This window comes from Pararge aegeria, chromosome Z, assembly GCF_905163445.1.
Source record: "Pararge aegeria chromosome Z, ilParAegt1.1, whole genome shotgun sequence".
NCBI classification, from domain to species: Eukaryota; Metazoa; Arthropoda; class Insecta; order Lepidoptera; family Nymphalidae; genus Pararge; species Pararge aegeria.
In genome coordinates, this window is record NC_053208.1 from 5,546,264 (window position 1) to 5,564,948 (window position 18,685).

General features: G+C 36.0%; 1 protein-coding gene across 1 annotated transcript in view; it reads left to right on the plus strand.

Annotated features, from left to right (window-relative positions):
* LOC120636661 (dystrophin-like protein 1) overlaps positions 1-18,685 on the plus strand; it is a 274,699-nt gene that overhangs the window by 55,018 nt on the left and 200,996 nt on the right. The gene's annotated exons all lie outside the window — the stretch shown is intronic.

Here is an 18,685-nt window from a genome sequence, read left to right on the forward strand (position 1 = left end):
TTAGTTTTTCTACGGATCTGCTTTAACATAGCTCTTTCGATCGCTCGCTGAGTGACTCTGAGCCTTCTTATGAGGCCCATAGTCATCCCTGGCAACACGCACTGTTCGAAGACATTGGTCTTCAGGCACTGAGGTATTTTGGACGAAAAGATTTCACGAAGTTTCCCGAACCCTGCCCATCCGAGTTGGATTCGGTGGTTCACCTTTTTCTCGAAATTGGAGTTGGTTAAATAATTAGTTGAAAGAAAATAATATTTCTCGTACTTCTGTCAAAAACAACGTTTCTGAGAGATGGTATCGTCATTTTAATAAAATAATATTGTTGCAGTTACAAACGAAACTCATTCTACTTTTCTAAGAGATTCGATGCAACCTTTATACGCTGAGGGTGTTAAGGTTTTGTTTTATTGTGTGGTGGCAATAGGGACAATGCCTTAGTTAATATCAATCTTTAGAGTAAAAAGGTATACTAAATGTTTGATAGTAATGGCGGCGAGTCGCCATTTTGAATATTGACAATGGCAATTCGTTGCAATATTAACTAAGTTAGTTGATTTAAGAATGATAAATTATGCATTGCTGGTACGTAGTGCTTAGTTCAATAAATATTTGATTACACCTAAAACCTCTTTAGATACTCAGGACTCCTTTGAAATCATTTTTGGCACTGAGCAGTTCAATCGTCTTATGTTCGTAAATCCTTTTATAAAAATACAGAAAGCGTACAGCAAAAATTTCGCTTAATATTTTACCATTTCACCTAGACGGATCTTTATGACGTATTTTTACTTGATTCAAATGGTCGCTAGGTAGAATCTTCCCAAAGGAGTAGTTCACATGTAAATTATTTATTTACTAGCTGTAGCCCCGCGACTTCGTCTGCGTTTGATTTTATTTCTTGACGTGGCATTAAATTTAGTTGTAGATCTAAATAAATTTAAAGTATAAAGTATTGCTAAGCCTTAAATGAGGAGTTTGCTACTGTCCACTGACGGAGTTCTTTCCTCTATCTCCAACCACAGTTTGGGCAAAATTAAACACATATTATAACCTCTATAGTACAAAAATAATAATTTAAATCGGTTATAGTTTGTCGGAGTTATGGAGTAGAGTGGTCAAACACTTATCCCCTCTCCCAAAAGAACCTAGCTTAATGTCGGGATAAAAAGTATCCTATATTACTTCTAACACTTCAAAGAATATGTGTACAAAGTTTCATGAGGATCGCTTTTGTAGTTATTGCGTGAAAGCGTAACAAACAAACTTACATTGACATTTATAATATTAGTAGGGATTAATGAACCAACGAAAAATATCATTAATAGAACATTTGGCTAACGTCTTTGCATTCATCAATGTGAATCAATTTTGCCAACTTATTTTGAAACAGCACGTTGTAAAGTAAGTAAATATAGTTTTATATATATTTTTTGGAACTAGTAACAATTTTTTTATACATTCGGTAGTGAATTTTGAAGACGATTACTTCTTACGGAATGGATCTCAAATAGCTACTCGTAGATCTGAGCTAAGAAACAGAATTAGATTTTCGCATCACTTGTTGTGGTATTTTCAATTTCGTTTCGTTCTCGTATATTACATTTCCTACCGTATCTTTGGTACGAAGTACAAACCTGGCAAATGCCGCTGGTTTACAAGAATCAGAACACTATAACGACTAATTTAATTTCATCTTATGCTGCTTGTGTACACAGACATAAAAAAGGAAGAGACTCAATTCGGTAGTATTTTTTTTCGTTCGGTTCTCGAGCTAACAAATACTTGCACGAAAATTTAATTCCCTTTGAGCCTTGATCGGTTTCGTCTGCCTACAAAAGTGGTCAAGTGGTATACCCAGGTGTATTGGGACCCCGATCCAGTGACCCAGTCACCAGGCGACGAGTTCAAACACCGTGGGGTTTAGTCGGTAAGAGACCGACCTAGCTACTTCAATGAGGATTGGGACCCTAAAATGCAACTACCATCAAAACTATGTGCTTTTACCTTTAAGATTTACAACTCAGGTTTGATCGATGTTTTTTTTATTGATTTTCTGCCTAATTTGTTCACGTAGAGATAATCTAAGCCCTATTCGTCTCCCGCTGAGTAACATGAGCTTTCTAATGAGGCCATAGTTATATGAATTATAATTCAGAGTCTTATATCAATACTGTTCGAGAAATCGGTCAAAATATAAATGTAAATAATATATCGGTTACAGAGTTTTCATTGCGTCTGTATACTTTGCAAAGCTCTCTTTCCTTCGCTCGACATTACATCTTTCTTTTCTCTCTTGTAACAAAAAAATACCTAAACGTGTCGCTTTATTAAAATTTACCTTTCACACAAAAAAATTTATTCAAAAAAACTATGAAACGCCGCCTCAGAAGATTTACTTCAAAAATCACATAAGTTTGGGAGGGGCCTTTTTAAACTAATAATTTAAATCTATGTATGCAAGATCAATAGCGCTTCTAATATGCCTATATGAAACAACCTATTATATAGTAGTTTTGAGTTTAAGTTTTGGTTTGAAAAACTCTACCTGTAAATTCCATTCAGGCATAAACGATGGATTAAGCTGTAATCATAATTTATAACACGTCTTTTGTTACGTAACTAGCTTTTCTGGTCCACATAGATCGTTAATTATTCAAAAGCATAGTGGCCGCCCGAATCTAAAATAGACAAGTTGAAGGCCACTACCGCAGGAAATACTGTTTTACATACGACATGAATAGGTGATTGACATCTAAGGCGTTGCGCAAACGCAGGCACCTCTTGTGCAAGACACAGGACACCACTGCAGTAAACTGACGTGGATGCTACCATTGGAAATTTATTTTTCACACTAGTAATTTTATTTAATATGTTTGTATTTTACTTGAAAAAAAAACTCTTATAGAAAAAATTTAAAGTGGTAATAAAATGAAACATATCATTATTTTATTTGACATTGTGAGATGGTGAAAACAAAAAAAAAACACCCGGCTAAGTTTGTTGTGGGCTTGTTCTTAGACCAGGACGCGTTTGGAACCCTCGTAGCTTTAGTTTTAAGTTTACGAATGTGGTTATCGCCATCATCTCACTGCTGTGTAATTCTTATGTACGCATCAAAAGTGCCACCTGTGGGGCCTACAATAAAGATATTTTTGACTTTGACTTTGACTTTAGAAAACAACCATTACGTACCCTTCTAATTCAATACCCTTATCATAAACAAATCTTTTAGGATGCCATAATGAATTTAGTAATATGATTTGAATACTGTGCATTGACATTTAAACCAAACGTTTTTGGAAAGTTTCCGCTCCTTGCTAGTCCTTAGCCCTAAAACTCTCTATCCTATGAGAAAGTTAATATGGGTTACTCGTTATGAGAAAGGAGACCTGAACTTAGCAGTGGGGTAAAAAAGGCAAGTAGTTGCTGGTGGCTGCGAGGTACAAGATTCTACGTTTGCGAAGTGCTTATAAGTTTCATCAAATATCATGACTGTTTCATAAGGTCGAGCTTTGAATAACTAATTAGGTAAGGATCTACTTGGCGATTTTATTCATGTGTATTCAACCAAATCTACACTTATACCATGATATTTTATGAAAATTAAGCTTAATTTGCCATAGTCAGCGAAAAGAACTAGAACGAAACTTCGCGGACTATAGCAAATTAAGCTTAATTTTCATACTATATCATGGATTTCCGCAAAGTAACGCCTGCTTCTATCTACACTTATTCCTCAAGCAGGCAATCAAAAATGAAGCTTTTGCGTTAAAGTTTTTTTTAATATATGGACTGCCCTTAGTTTTCCACTACATTTTGATATAAATTGTGTGTCTTCAAGTCAATGAACAAGTGCATGCAGCCTAGAAATTATCATTGCTTTCTGTCAGGAGACATATTGTAGTTAACGGGACGGGAGTAAATAAAGCACATACCTCGATCAAAGATAAGTCAGTTAAGTGTATAGAAAAACAAGTTTATCAGCCAATCGCGGCATATATATAAATTGGCACATTTCCGGGTGTAGCCTTCAAATACCATTTAAGGTTATGACAATCCCAAATTGAGTAAATATGTACCTAACTATGATCAAGGACGTGCTGAACTATACTGCACTTGGGACTAGGAAGTAATAAAACGGAATTCCTTAAAACACGAACGTGTAAATAATTATCGCAGGGCACAATTTAAAAAAAGGTGACTAAAAAGATAAAAGATATATATATATATATATATATATATACTACGTGCATAAAAAGTTTGAGGATAATTTCATTAGTAAAACTTCGCTCCGTATTATTTCAGGCAATGCTTTATTTTCACGTCCTTGTGGACTTTCATCAATAGTTTTAGGCTCTATTTTTCGGCTTACATCTTCCACCTTTTCTAAACATCATTTTCGCGTTCTAAAAGATGCCTTACTAGGGCTACCTATAATAAATACGTTAAGTAGAAGTGTAAAATGGAAAAAAACCGATTTAAAAAAGTATTTCATCCACAGAAACTGAAAAGTGAATATACTTATTATATATTATATTAAGTTTGTGTCAAATAAAACATTGCTTTACACCTTTACATAAGGCCGCCAAATTGATTGATAATTGTATACGTTGTTTTGTTATACTTTTCTTTTTTTATTTACTTTTTGTGGTGTGCAATAAAAGTATATTCATTCATTCTTTCATTCATAGTTCGCTATTATATTCGCTATTTAATACATAGCAAAGAAGGTATTACGGATTTTTATGTTTTACTTGCCATCGACGGCAATAAAGAAATGGCTTTATAAAATATTCATATTTTTCTTTTCAACTAACGGAAATTAACCATTCCAGGCGGACATAGCTTCAACAGTAATTGAATACAAACTTTGGATAAAAGTTTGTATTCTAACATAATTAATAAAATGTACCAAAATGTACCTAAGTTAAAAAAAGGAATCATTAAATTAACGGATACTCCACGATAGACAGAAATTTGATTTGAAAATGTTTTTCATGCTTTAACGGAATCCTAAAAAATGAGGAGGGGAAATAAGGAAAAAATCCGCTTGCACAAAAGCGTGGCTAAATTAATCTCGTCCATAGATTTTCTCATATTATATCCCGCCAGATGCGGAAATTTTTAGTAGTAGTTGTTTGTAACAAAGTTGGCCGTTCTGGCGCACTTCTGGAATTTTTAAATAGAATATCGATTTTTAGCTAGCTAAAGTTTGAATATAATTAACGCGTGACTACTTAAACTTTATTTTAGTATCCTTGATTAGAAATTAGTGCACATATTATAATTACATATCTAATAATTAAAAACCCAGAAGATTTTTTTTCTTAGATTATGTAACGAACTTAATCTCTGCAACTATCAGTCGGATTTGATCGTTTTTGAGATCCGTTGCATTGATTTTTTGGGGTTATGTGTGTTTCAAGTTGTTTATTGTATTCAATATTACTTGCATTACTGAGGGATGCCGTATCTATGACGAAGCTTGACGTAGTGTTCTTGCTCAAAAAAGAATACGAAGGGATGCCCCGGGATCTTCAGATTGCGCCGAAGGGTTCAACTGCCATATCTGCAGCCGTAAATTTCGTTCGCGCATCGGCTTATATAGCCATACAAAGAAGTGTCGCTTAGACAGTGTTTGAACCGTCTCTCAAGACTTTACGTCTTGTTGTTGTTGTAGGAAAAGATGAAGAAGAAACCTGCAATGTCTTACAGTTCTCTATAATGTTCTCAAAGATGTTTGAGTCAATGATTTTGGTCTGCGTAGGGGACTACGGCCTAAGCTCTTAAGTGAACCTGTTGTAAGCTGGTATGGGTAAACGCTGGAACCCTCCTTATTATTTTAAACCTGGGGAAACCTCGTGGATGCACCGGGAAGGTGCGGTAGTTATGTCGCAATCGATATTAGTATGTTTATCTATATATATAAAAGAGAAAGTGTGTGTGTATGTTCCGTATAGGCTCCGAAACGGCTGGACCGATTTTAATGAAACTTTCAGGGAATCTCCGGATTGACCTGGCAAGTAATCCTGTAAAGTTTGGTGACGATCCGAGCACTCCTATTTTTGAACTGTCAAATACAGCTTTTATTTACTATGATTTTATTTTATTGTTGCCTGTTGGGTGTATATGGGTGTAGATAATGATCTTCACCCGCTCGAGAAGAGAATAGAAGACAATGAATACGGAGAGAAATAAATGATTTTATATATTATGAGAATAAAAATAAAAATTAAATGATGTAAGTTTATTGTTTAAAGAAAATAAAGCAAAATCTAGCCTGGCGAAGCGGGCTGGGTACGCTAGTTATTAATACATATCGATATTCTTTGTCACATCCTGCATCCCTATGTAAGTTTGGTTGGCTTTTTACGTACAAGTTTGTATGGAATCCTCGTCCATCTGAGTATGGAATTCGACTGGCGTTTGCTAGGTTTTCTCGCTCTAGATTTTTTATTAAACTAACGGACACGAAGTCTTGGGCAGAAGCTCTATATACTAAGCTTCAACGTGGAATCCAACGCAACAAAGCGGGTGGCGTCATCAGTTATCTTCCAATGCATGTTTGTATGTGTGACCTGCTTTAGTTTTAATAGTCTTGCCTGTATTTACGAGAGGCTTACACCAGCAAGGACTGCGAACTCTTAATTAAGGGCAAACACAAAGTTTCTCATTAGTCGTAGTATTATCTTCACAAGTAAATGTTTATATTTCCACTACGTTACTGAACTTTGTTACCGACACTGCACATCCTTATACCCCTCGTTAAAAGTTACGCAGGAGTGAGTGAAAAACGCTACTAACATTCGGCCGGCTTATATCCGTGTTAAACAATCGTGGGTATACGGGCATGCGAGCGCGATCTCAGTTAGTTCGCTCTTTATCACGCGGATAACAAATTACAAACTACAGAAAGTGTACCTATAGGTTTAATACCATCGCATAAACTAGTAATATTTTAAAATGCTTTGTTCTTTGAGATTGTCTTGATTTATGGCTGACTGGCGGAGTAGGCAGCGCCCCGGCTTTCTAAGTCCAAAGCCGTGGGTTCGATAACCACTACTGGAAAAATGTTTGTGTGATGAGCAAGAATTTTTCACAGTGTCTGGGTGTTTATATGAATAATCTAAGTATTTATGTATGTTACTCACTAAAATATTAATCGGTCACCTTAGTACCCATAACACAAGCTACGGCCATAACATAAGCTTACTTTGGGGCTAGATGGCGATGTGTGTATTGTTGTAGTATATTTATTTATTTATATTAATTTGTATCTGTCTAAACTCTAGCAAAATAATGCCTATCTCTTTTTAATAATCAAATACAGCCTCAGCCATTAAGTTTCCTCCTGCTGGGGCAAAGCATAGACCCACCGTGCTACTCCATACAAAATATTATTCGGGAGACAGACGTATCGTATTAAAATTTTTTTTTTTTTTTAAATAAATATACTAAGACAATACACACATCGCCACCTAGCCCCAAAGTAAGCGTAGCTTGTGTTATGGGTACTAAGATGACTGATGAATATTTTTAGGAATTATATATAAATAAATACTTATAAAATACATATAAACACCCAGACACTGAAAAACACTTATGCTCATCACACAAACATTTTCCAGCTGTGGGAATCGAACCCACGGCCTTGGACTCAGAAAGCAGGGTCGCTGCCCACTGCGCCAGTCGGCCGTCAATTATTATTAACTATTAAAAAACTTTACAATAAGTATTTTAAACCGGAGGGAACTCACTTGGTTCAACTGTGAAGGCAAATATCGTTAGGAAATCTGCATGCCTAAGAGTTCTACATAATGCTTTCATAAGTATATGGAGTCCTCCAATCCGCACTGGGCCATCGTGGTGGTCTACGGCCTTAACCCCTTCTCATTGTGAGAGGAGACCCGTGCCCTGTAGTGGGCCTGTAATTGGTTAATATGATGATGATAATGAAGCCGCTGGTTACATATCAGTACCCAATCAAGCGATAGGGTACATCTAGTCATATCTTCTTAAAATCGTCCCTACGAGGTTTCCATAAACGCAAATATCTGAAGAATCCCACTAAAGCTCATCCGGGTATTCAGCTGATTCTAAATTTAAATAGTTCCTTAAAACTTCACCCACAGAACTGTAACAGAACAGGATGGGGTTAACAGGCCCTCGTTATAAGTTTCACGCAGGTTCCCGTAAATAAACTCAGCTATTCACACAATTGTTCTGGGGGTTACTATTGTTATTAGTCTGCCCATTTTGAATTTGAAGCAGTCCCAATTTGTGCGACATATTGTTACATATTATTGTAATGCTGGCAATAATTAGAGTTTCTATTTATAATGAGCGATACGAATTCAGCCTATTGTTTTAATGGTAATGAGGGTGTGGACAGTTTTTATGGTATATCGGACGCCAGTTGAAATGTATTTGACGGTCGCCCTGGCGCAACGGTGAGCGCTGTGGATTTAAGTTGGAGGTCCCGGGTTCGGTTCCCGGCAGGGACAATTTGGGAATTTATAATTTCTGAATTTTCTCTGTGACTAGTGGGAGGCTTTGGCCGTGGCTAGTTACCACCCTTCCCACAAAGACATGTCGCTAAGCGATATAGTGTTCCAATGCGATTGTAGAAACCGATTAGGGATATGACTACCATACTCCTAACAGGTATGCCCGCTAAGCATATTAATCAACCAAACTATAAATACTTTTAGAACTACAACTAAATTGAATGCCACATCAAAAACCAAAAACAGACGCAGACGAAGTCGCGGGCAGCAGCTAGTATTTTATAAAGAGTATTCTGCTAATATCTTCATGAATTTTATTTGGTTATGTCACTGACGGTTACGGAAAGTTGATAAAACAGGAAGACCGTTTTGCATGCCTCTCACGGCTGTTGCTCGACCTCGGAGCAGCTTCGAAGACTATTCGATATTCGGGCCTGCCTATAAAGTTATTAAATTAAATATACTCGGTATTGTGTAAAGGTATAATATTCATGAAATGCGCGAATATATGTAGAACTAATAAATTCATTATTTGCTCGGTAATGTCTGCGGTAAGGACATAGTAGCTTATCTTTAAAGAGAGGTGTTTTGGGTACCGTTACGTAATATCAGGGTTTTTGAGAAACAATATTAACAAGCATTTTATACTGCTTTTTGACGGCCAACTGGCGCACAGGGAGGGCAGCGTTTCTGAGTCAAAGGCCGCATTTTCGATTCCCACAACTGGAAAATGTTTGTGTAATGAACATGAATGTTTTTCGGTGTCTCGGTGTTTATCTGTATATTATAAGCATTTATTTATAGTATTCATAAAAATATTCATCAGTCATCTTAGTACCCATAACACAAGCTACGCTTACATTGAGGCTAGATGGCGATGTGTTTAATAGCGGTATATTTATTTATTATTAATTTTAATTGTTATAATTGACTAAATATAATAATTGCTAGTTACCACGCTGCAATAAATATCAGTACGTATAATCCAACTCATAAGAAGGCTCAGAGTCACTCAGCTGGTGATAGAGAGAGCTATGGTCGGAGTATCTCTACGTGATGAAATCAGAAATGTGAGATTCGTAGAAGAACCAGAGTTACCGACATAGCTCAACGGGTCACGAAGCTGAAGTGGTAATGGGCCAGGCACATAGTTCGGAGAAAGGATGGATGTTGTGGCATCCCAAGGTGCTGGAATGGCAGCCCCGCACTGGTAAGCGCAGCGTTGGTCGACCCCATACGAGGTGGTCAGACGACATTAAGCGCGTCGTAGCAAGCGGGACAGAACCGTGGAATTCGGAACTCCCAATAATCCAATTAGGGATTTTTTCTCCTTATTTCGTTCACCAACAGCTTTACATTTCAAAAAAACAATTTATACTAGCTTATACAGTATGAAGACAAAATGTTTAGCTACTTATAGGTAAACATCGCATACAAATGAATAGTGTTAAACTAGCTTAAGACCTAAGTAAGTAAACTAGAACAAGATAAAAGTATACCCAGTGTAGGCAATGTACAAAATTTCATTCAGGCCATCAAAACAATTTGAAAGATGTAGTACTGCTATTTTATGTTACCATAAAAAGCTAACATAAATTAATGATATTGGTTCAATACAACTGCCATACCCCCAACAGGTTTTCATCTACCATGTGAGATAGCAGTTTCTTGTGGTGATAAAAAAAGCTTTCGCACCTCTAAGCCATAGAGGTCCCCTTTAATTACGGCCAAATGAGCTCCAGTCATTTGGCCGTAATTAAAAGGCATATTTTTGCTAGAACCGGGGGGGTGCTAGTGACAGCCTAAATAACGGTTTCAATCGGCTTTTAACAGAATTACTGCTATAGTTGTGTTGCGTATACCTCTCGGGAGCAATTTTATTGCATTCATATTTGATTTATATGTATAAATTAAATTAAAACAATATATGTTGCCTAGATCGGCATGGTACCCAAACCTCTGCTGTCATTGCCTCTTTTTATGGCTAAACTTATTGGTCTAGTTGTTAGCATGTTTGACTGCAGATCACGAGGTCGTGGGTTTATCCCCGGGTCGCGTAAAAACATCAAAGAATAAAGAATAGACATATTATGACATTCATACATATATAATTTATATATTTACATAATTGTAAGGGCATGGTTATAACCTCGTTCGCCAACGTAAATCTAAAGCTACGAGGGTTCTAAGAAGAGCCCACAACAAACTTAATCAGGTATTTTTTTTATCCCCATCTCACAGTAAATTAATATTAAACTATGAAGGAACAGCAATTCGTACCCAAACTTTTTACCGTTTAATTAATCCTTAAAATTATACCTACTGGAATGTTTCTGTTACTACTGAACGTTTTATATAAAATTTGAATTTATTTTTTTCTATCTAGAAATTCTTAGACCAGTCCGGAGTTGGCTGTCACATATCTATCCCGTCGTGTCAGACCCGCCGTCCCGTCTGACTTTGAGAGTGCAGCCGTTGAGAGTGAACCTGTGTTTGGGCACACTTGTGCACTATAATATCTCCCGCATAGTTAAACAATCTCCAACCGAACCGAACCGAACAATGGCCGAATTCGGTCAGAGCAACAGTTTTATTTTTTACGGCTAAACTTAGCCACTGGGCTAGATAAGTACTAGTTCTTTTATCATCAGACGCTTGTATTAAAATTTAGGACAAGACATTGATAAAATGTTTTTTGTCCGATTACCAGGGACCCAGCGTCTCAGAAGCAAGCGCTGCAAAAACGTAGTCCATACTACTAACAGAGTATTTGCAGCGCTTTTGCGAAGGGCGCTATTAATTACGTTCAACTTAACTACTACGAATTAAGTTTACGGATATAACTATGGATAAAAAGTTCAATTCCAAGTTTTTCTCGTATAATCTCGTTAACAAAACATTTTTACTGCGAAAAATATGTTTTGCTGCTCTAGAGTCTAGAACATAAGAACGCTGCTTTTTTGTTTTTATTTTTTAATACGTTAATTTTTTTTCTTAAACTGCTGACATAATTTTAATGCGGTATTTGCGACACAAAAGTCCCTAATTTCAGAGCTTTATTAGAAATCTTGGAGAATATTGTCTTTTGTCTGTTGGGCTGCTTTGGGCATGGTTCGTTTCCCCTGATCGACAAAGATTGACGCCAGTGGATTTATCGCTCCTGTACGATGGCGTATATAAACCGCTTGGAGATATGGGTTTAATATAATTGTCATACCTCTAAAAAGGTAGCCCGCTACAATCTTACACTAACTATATCAATATTGCAAAAGTTAAATTACTTGGTAAACTTTTTATTTTATTTCCTGAAGCTAGCACATATTGAGATCTGCCAGTGCTGAGAAACAAAACTCGTTCGTAAAATCGCTTTAAAATATAAGCATAGTTAAAACAAAGTAAACAAGAAGGGCAAAGAGCTGAGTAACAAAGAACGTTTGAGCGAATCATTTGTAATTACAAAAGTTTATTCTTATTTAAACCTCAATCTGGAATGTCAGACTCTCAGCGGACCCGCTGTTCGGAAGTTCCTTTAATCAAACAAAACTCTGAACTGCTACCAAAAATTTACACCGACGTGGATTGTGTTTCACCTCACCGAATATTATATATTTTACGAGAGTTTCATCAAAGTTTGATTGAATTTCATGCATCCTTATAATTTTCAGGATTTTAACATCCCATAGCGCGGCACAGGGTTCCTCTGGCGCAGAAGAGAGATTTATAGCCCTTCCATTAAATGCGCTTATTGTCTAACTAAAGCTTGTGATAATAAACGGGACCGACAGCTTAACGTGCTCCCCGGAGGCACGGGACGGATAACGCCGATCCTAACTCAGGGACTGAAAATGTCTTCACAATAAACCCCGATCTTACTCATAACTAAAACAAAAACTAGCTTTTACCTCCTAGTCCTAATAAAGTGCATATTTGTAGTTAGTCAGTTTCAGTAAACGTTTAATACGGGAAGTTCTGAATTTTACAATTTAAGACTTCAATTTTGTCGTCGGTAACTAAGGCATTTTAGGCTAATGATTTTGGAAGTGGTGATGAGCTAGTGATAAGGTTTCACTTACAGAGGCAGTTCGAATTACAGCACGCACCTCTAACCTTTCTTTTAAAAAGTTCTATTAAAATATCACCTGCTTCAACGGTAAAGGAAAAAATGGTGAGGATGCCTGCATGTCTGTGAGTTCTCCAAAAGACGTGTGGAGTCCACCAATCTGCACCGGGCCAGCGTGGTGGACTACGGCCTGACCCTTCTCATTCGGAAAGGTGACCCGTACCTTGATTGAAGCGGGCCGGTATAAATTGACGATGATGATGACATCGATTGTATTTTGTTTGTTTGATTGTTAAATAGAATCGGCAAGTAACGCAAGTCTTTAACATAAGTTACAATAGATCGTTACTTGCTGTCTGTAAAGACGGAGCCCCAAAATGCATTTGAATCGAAACAGAAGAAGTCTTTAAGACTAAAGACCAAGATTCTAACGTGGGTTTCGTTAGAATGGTCTTTAGTCTTTATTCTCTATAACACTTAAAGCCTAAATTTGTGACTTTGGAATTGCAGTTTCAATAGGCTCGATAACAGTAACAAAGAATCACTAAAATATTGTATTTATCTAATGATTTAAGATTAATGTAGCTATTGTGTGTGTTGTTTTATTCAAAATTTAAAAAAAAACAAAATTAGAAATTTCTTTATTCATGTAGGACTATCACAGGCACCTCACGAAGCGTTCATACATATATGTTTACATAATTGTAAGGGGATGGTGATAACTTCGTTTGCCAACTTAAACCTAAAGCTACTAGGGTTCCAAACGCGCCCTGGTCTAAGAAAAGATCACAATAAACTTCGCCGGGTAATTTTTTTTTAACATATCACAGTAAATTAACATTAGGCTATACCTATAACACCCATGCTTTTTTTACCGTGTTTTATTTATATTCAAAGTGAGAATCTTATCTTTATATATATATTTCTTGTGTGCGTGTGTATGTCACTGAACTCCTCCTAGACGGCTGGACCGATTTTGATGAATTTTTTTGTGTGAGTTCAAGGGGATTCGTGGATGGTTTAGATTCACAATTTGGTCCACTGGAAAATTTAAAAAAAAATATTATCCGTAAGAAGTTCGTCGGAACAGCTAGTATATTTATAATAAATAAAACTGCAAAATCTAGCGGACCAACGTGAGGCGAAACGCCGATAAAATATAAAATAATGACGTCACGTCTATATTAACATAAATTTTTACGACTTGATCTCCAAATATCTCTGCGCACCTATATTAAAGTGTTTTGCTAATTTTTTCAATAATCTTTACTTATTGAAATGGATACGACACGAATGCGGCCATGACACTCGGTGAGCGTTTTCGCGGGTCAAACCTTTCATTAAAACCTTTCATTTCTGCAAAAATTAGATATTTTTTGGGTATAGTAGTTACTTCCGAACTTCATGTGCAATTTTATAGAATAATTCGTTATGCTTATCCACGTGATCATATTCTGATTGGTTTCATATAAATGCTTTTGATCTACGATAATGTAATAGAAAATCAAGAAGATAAGTATGACATTACAAATAGTATCAATCTGGTAACCACGATTTATGAAAGATAAATTTAAAGATGTTAAGAAAATTACAGTTTTTTGCCAATACATTTTTGAAAATTTATAGTTTTTAAATGACAATTTGAGATGGTCAGAACAAAAAAAAAATAACAACAAGCCAAGTTTGTTGTGGGCTTCGTCTTAGACCAGGGCGCGTTTAGAACCCTCGTAGCTTTAGTTTTAAGTTGACGAATTTATTTATCGCCATCAACTCACTCCTATGTCATATTTTACATGTAATGTACGCATCAAAAGTGACTATATGACTTTGACTGTCATAAAGTCAAAGTCAAATATTTCTTTATTCGGAATAAAGTCAAAGTCAAATATTTCTTTGGAATCGGCGCTAATAATCAATTGGCCTTGGGGATAGTGGTTACGAATTCAATGTCACAGAGAATCGAAAAGTTAAGTAAGTCTTTAACAGAGAAAATTCCATTTCGGCCAATTAATAAATTCGAGAAGACAGTCTCGCGATCGCCCCGGCTCTTAAGTGTCAAAGTGCCGAACTGTGAACTTAACGATCTTAATCCACATTTCAACGTTAATTATTTAGGAGCTGAACTTAAAGTGGGTCTGGTTGTACTACAGTATAGCTTCCTTACAGTATAGCATCGGTAGGTAAACTTAAAGACTTGATTTTTTATTTCCACGTTAATTATTTAAGGCCTGAATTTAAAGTCGGTCTGTGTCGTACAGCAGTATAGCTATCTTACAGTAAAGCTTAGATAAGCTAAGAGACTTTATTTCGCATTTTAAAGTATATTGTTTAGATGCTTAAATTAAAGTGGATGCTTAAATTAAGTGTGGTACCGTAAAAAAATAAAACCGTTCAAGTAAGTTAATAGTTTTAAGTCTCCTATTTAGAAGCTCAACTCTAAGTTGGCCTGTGTGGTACTACAGTATAACTATCTTACAATAACTAAATGATCGATATACTAATTAAACAACTTTTTTCCATATTTCAAGTTAAATTATGCAGTACCTAAATTAACTCTTTATAATATTACCTACTATAGATTACAAAATTATATTATATTAGATTGAATTAAAGTTTTTCCGTTCGGTGCCACAGTAAAGCTATCTCACAGTAGATTACAAGAATTCTGCTTTAATGTATTTAAACCACTCACACCGTCTATTATTCTGTAGCTAAACTTAATTCGGGTGTCGTTGGTGTCACAGTACCTTAATCTAACAGAAGAGCATCGCTTTACTTTATTCGGTGTCTAAATTATTACCATTCTATTGCTCAAGTTAATATTTGGTTTGTAAATTAATTAGCGAGTTTCGGTTAGTTTGAGGCTAAGTCTGAAAATGCAAACACGGTGTAGGTAGAAACATAGCGATATTGTAATCAATTGATTGTGATCGATACAGACTAAAATGGTAACGAGCTAACATGGGGTGTGCAGTATATATTACATGACGCGCCATCGTACCGAAACGCTAAATTGTTTGGCGAGCCGTATTCGTTGATAGGGTGGTAACTAGCCAAAGCCGCAGTCTCTCCCCAGACCAGACCAGAGAAAATTCAGAAATTATAAATTAAAAATTCCCGCCTACCTGTTTGCTAGCTTTATTTTGTCTCAATACAGGCAAAATAAAGTATCAATTTCCAAGTCCATCCATTATTTTGTTTTCGTAACGCACGTCTATTATCAATACTTATAATAAAACTGTCCTGGAAGATTTCTGTACATTTAATATATTTTGAAAAGTCACAATAACAGCTTTTCCTATAATTTTTCGCTCAAAACACGGGTATAGGTATTCGTAAGATGTTGACATTTCTATTATGATATTAATCCTTATACAAATTACCTTCAAATTCCTTTTTAAATTATTCAAATTGAAACCTATCGCTTAGAAGTTGCGACGGGTATCGAAACGCAGAAAGCAAGAAAAATGCTGCGGGCCGGTAGGTAGCGCTGCAATTCGTTTCTCGGTTTTTTTAAGATATTAAACCCTCTAATAACCGATTCGGTGCAGACGAAGTTGCGCGGGTCAGCTAGTATAATATAAAGAAATAAATAATATCCATTTATACTACCATGCGTTCAGTTGGGACGGGTTGCGATGATTTAGAGTGGTAAGCGTATTATAATACCTTACGGCTGCTATTGGTAGAACCTGGGGTAGCCAGCGAAGTCATGAAACTTCTCGCATCATCACTTTACACTCTCTTATCTGGTCTGACCAACGTCTCAGGCTACGGCCGCGCGGTCTCTTTTCTTCACTATTGATACCGTTTTCTACGCTCGCAATTTTAAAGTAAAAGTAGAAGAAGCAGTGGTAATCACCACGTTGGGTAAACGTTTTGGTGTTCGTAGTAGTAGTAGAACAGAGGACGCTTAATATAAAGTATATTTGTTTAATACTAGCTATTGCCCGCGACTTCGTCTTCTTTTGATTTTGTTTTTTGGTGTTGCATTCAATTTAGTTGTAGTTCTAAAAAAATTTAAAGTATTCAGTATCGCTTAGCCTTAAATGAGGGGTTTGCTGGAGTTCTGTCCTCTATCTCCAAACACATTCATCAGATCTACACAAAGCTTGGGCAAAATTAAACACATATTATAACCTCTACACAAATAATTATTTAAATCGGTTATAATTTGTCGGAGTTATGGTGTAAAATCGTCAAACACTTTCATCCCCTCTTCCAAAGGAACCGAGCTTAATGTCGAAAAGTATCCACATATTACTTCTAACACTTCCAAAAATATGTGTACAAAGTTTCATAAGGATCGGTTGAGCAGTTTTTGCGTGAAAGCGTAACAAACAAACTTACATTCACATTTATAATATTAGTAGGGATAGGGATTAAAAAACCAAATAACTTTTTCGGATTAAAAAATTTTTAGACAAGTTACAATTTCATAAATACCAACAAAAAATTGGTTCAATAAATAAACTTTTTGCCTCTGTTTGGGAGAGTGACCTTAATCTTGAATTAAAAGGTAACATACAGCAGTATTAAATCTTGAAAATGTTCTGAGTCAATATTACAAAGGTACCTAATATAAAAGTTGTTTACCCGCACAAAGTAATATTATGATTGTTCCTTTAAATGATATCAGTCGAGAAAAAATTATATTCTCAGATGGCGTTGAAATCCCTAATGGAAAACATAGGTCAAAAGAAATTTTCCAAAAATGTATAGCTAAATAGGGCAACTGCCAATCGTAAAATGTATAAAATAAAACATTTTAAATCGACTTCATCTTCAATAATGGCGTACGCTGCGTTCTGAAACTAAACAAAACACATGAATATATAAAGAATAAACGAATTTCCTTTGATTTTATTTATTTTTGACATGTTAAAAGAATTTTATTTAGATAACCTATATAGGATGTTTTTGACATTGAATGCACGATAGGGATAATTTTTTAAGTGCATCCTATACTAGCTTTTCAACACGGTGTCATCCACGTGGGTGAGCCGTGCGCGTCGCACGGGTTTCTTAGGTATAAACGTTAAGTCTCTTCTCAGAAAGGCCCGCTCATGCGTAGTTCCTATTTTACATCACCTCCTAGAGTATAAGTTTAAATAAAAAGCTGTAAATAACAAAGTTACATAACTACTTCTACTATTATTTCTACTACAAGTTAGCGGCCTAACCGTACCGGGACGTAAAATTGCTTGGCGGCGCAACAGGGTGGTGATTAGCCATGCCCAGAACCTTTCACCCTACCAACACAAAGAAAAATTCAGAAATTATAAATTCGAAATTTTCCTCGCCGAACGAAGATCGAACCCGGGTCTTTTTGTAAGACCATAGCCTCCATCGCACAAGGTCCTCAAATATATCGTTGATATGAATAAAATACCAAATAAATCGAGTAATTCATAGAAAAATGTTCTAAAAAGATTTGACTCAATACCCCCGACATACAGAGTATCCAAGTCGTATTACGATTAGGCTTCATTGATTTGAGAAAAGTTACTTATTTTATATGCATACGAAGTTCTTGATGACATTGGGATTGTCTGAACAACGCGAACTTTACAAAAAAAGCTAACTTAGTCATCATTAATAGCGTATAACTGTACAATTTTTATATTCCCTAAGTCGCCTCTTACTACATTCGCGGGAAGCGGAGGGTTGGTGACAACTGTCTTCTTAACTGCCGTCACCTTAAACTTCGTACTAAAATAAAAATTCTTGTATTTAATTCAATCTGTCAGCTCTTCGGTTTCAGTCCAGTGGCTGGAACACGGGTTCAAATCACCTAAAATTTAGAACTTATTATTTACTAGTTGTTGCCCGCGACTTTGTCTGCGTTTGGTTTTGTTTTTTGATGTGGCATTCAATTTAGTTGTAGTTCTAAAAAATATTTAAAGTATTCAGTATCGCTAAGCCTTAAATGAGGGGTTTGCTGCTGTACGCTGAGGAGTTCTGTCCTCTATCTCCAACCACATTCATCAGATCTTCACAAAGTTTGGGCAAAATTAATCACATATTATAACCTCTATAGTACAAAAATAATTATTTAAATCCGTTATAATTTGTCGGAGTTATAGTCAAACATTTGGTAGAGGAGACGAAAACATCC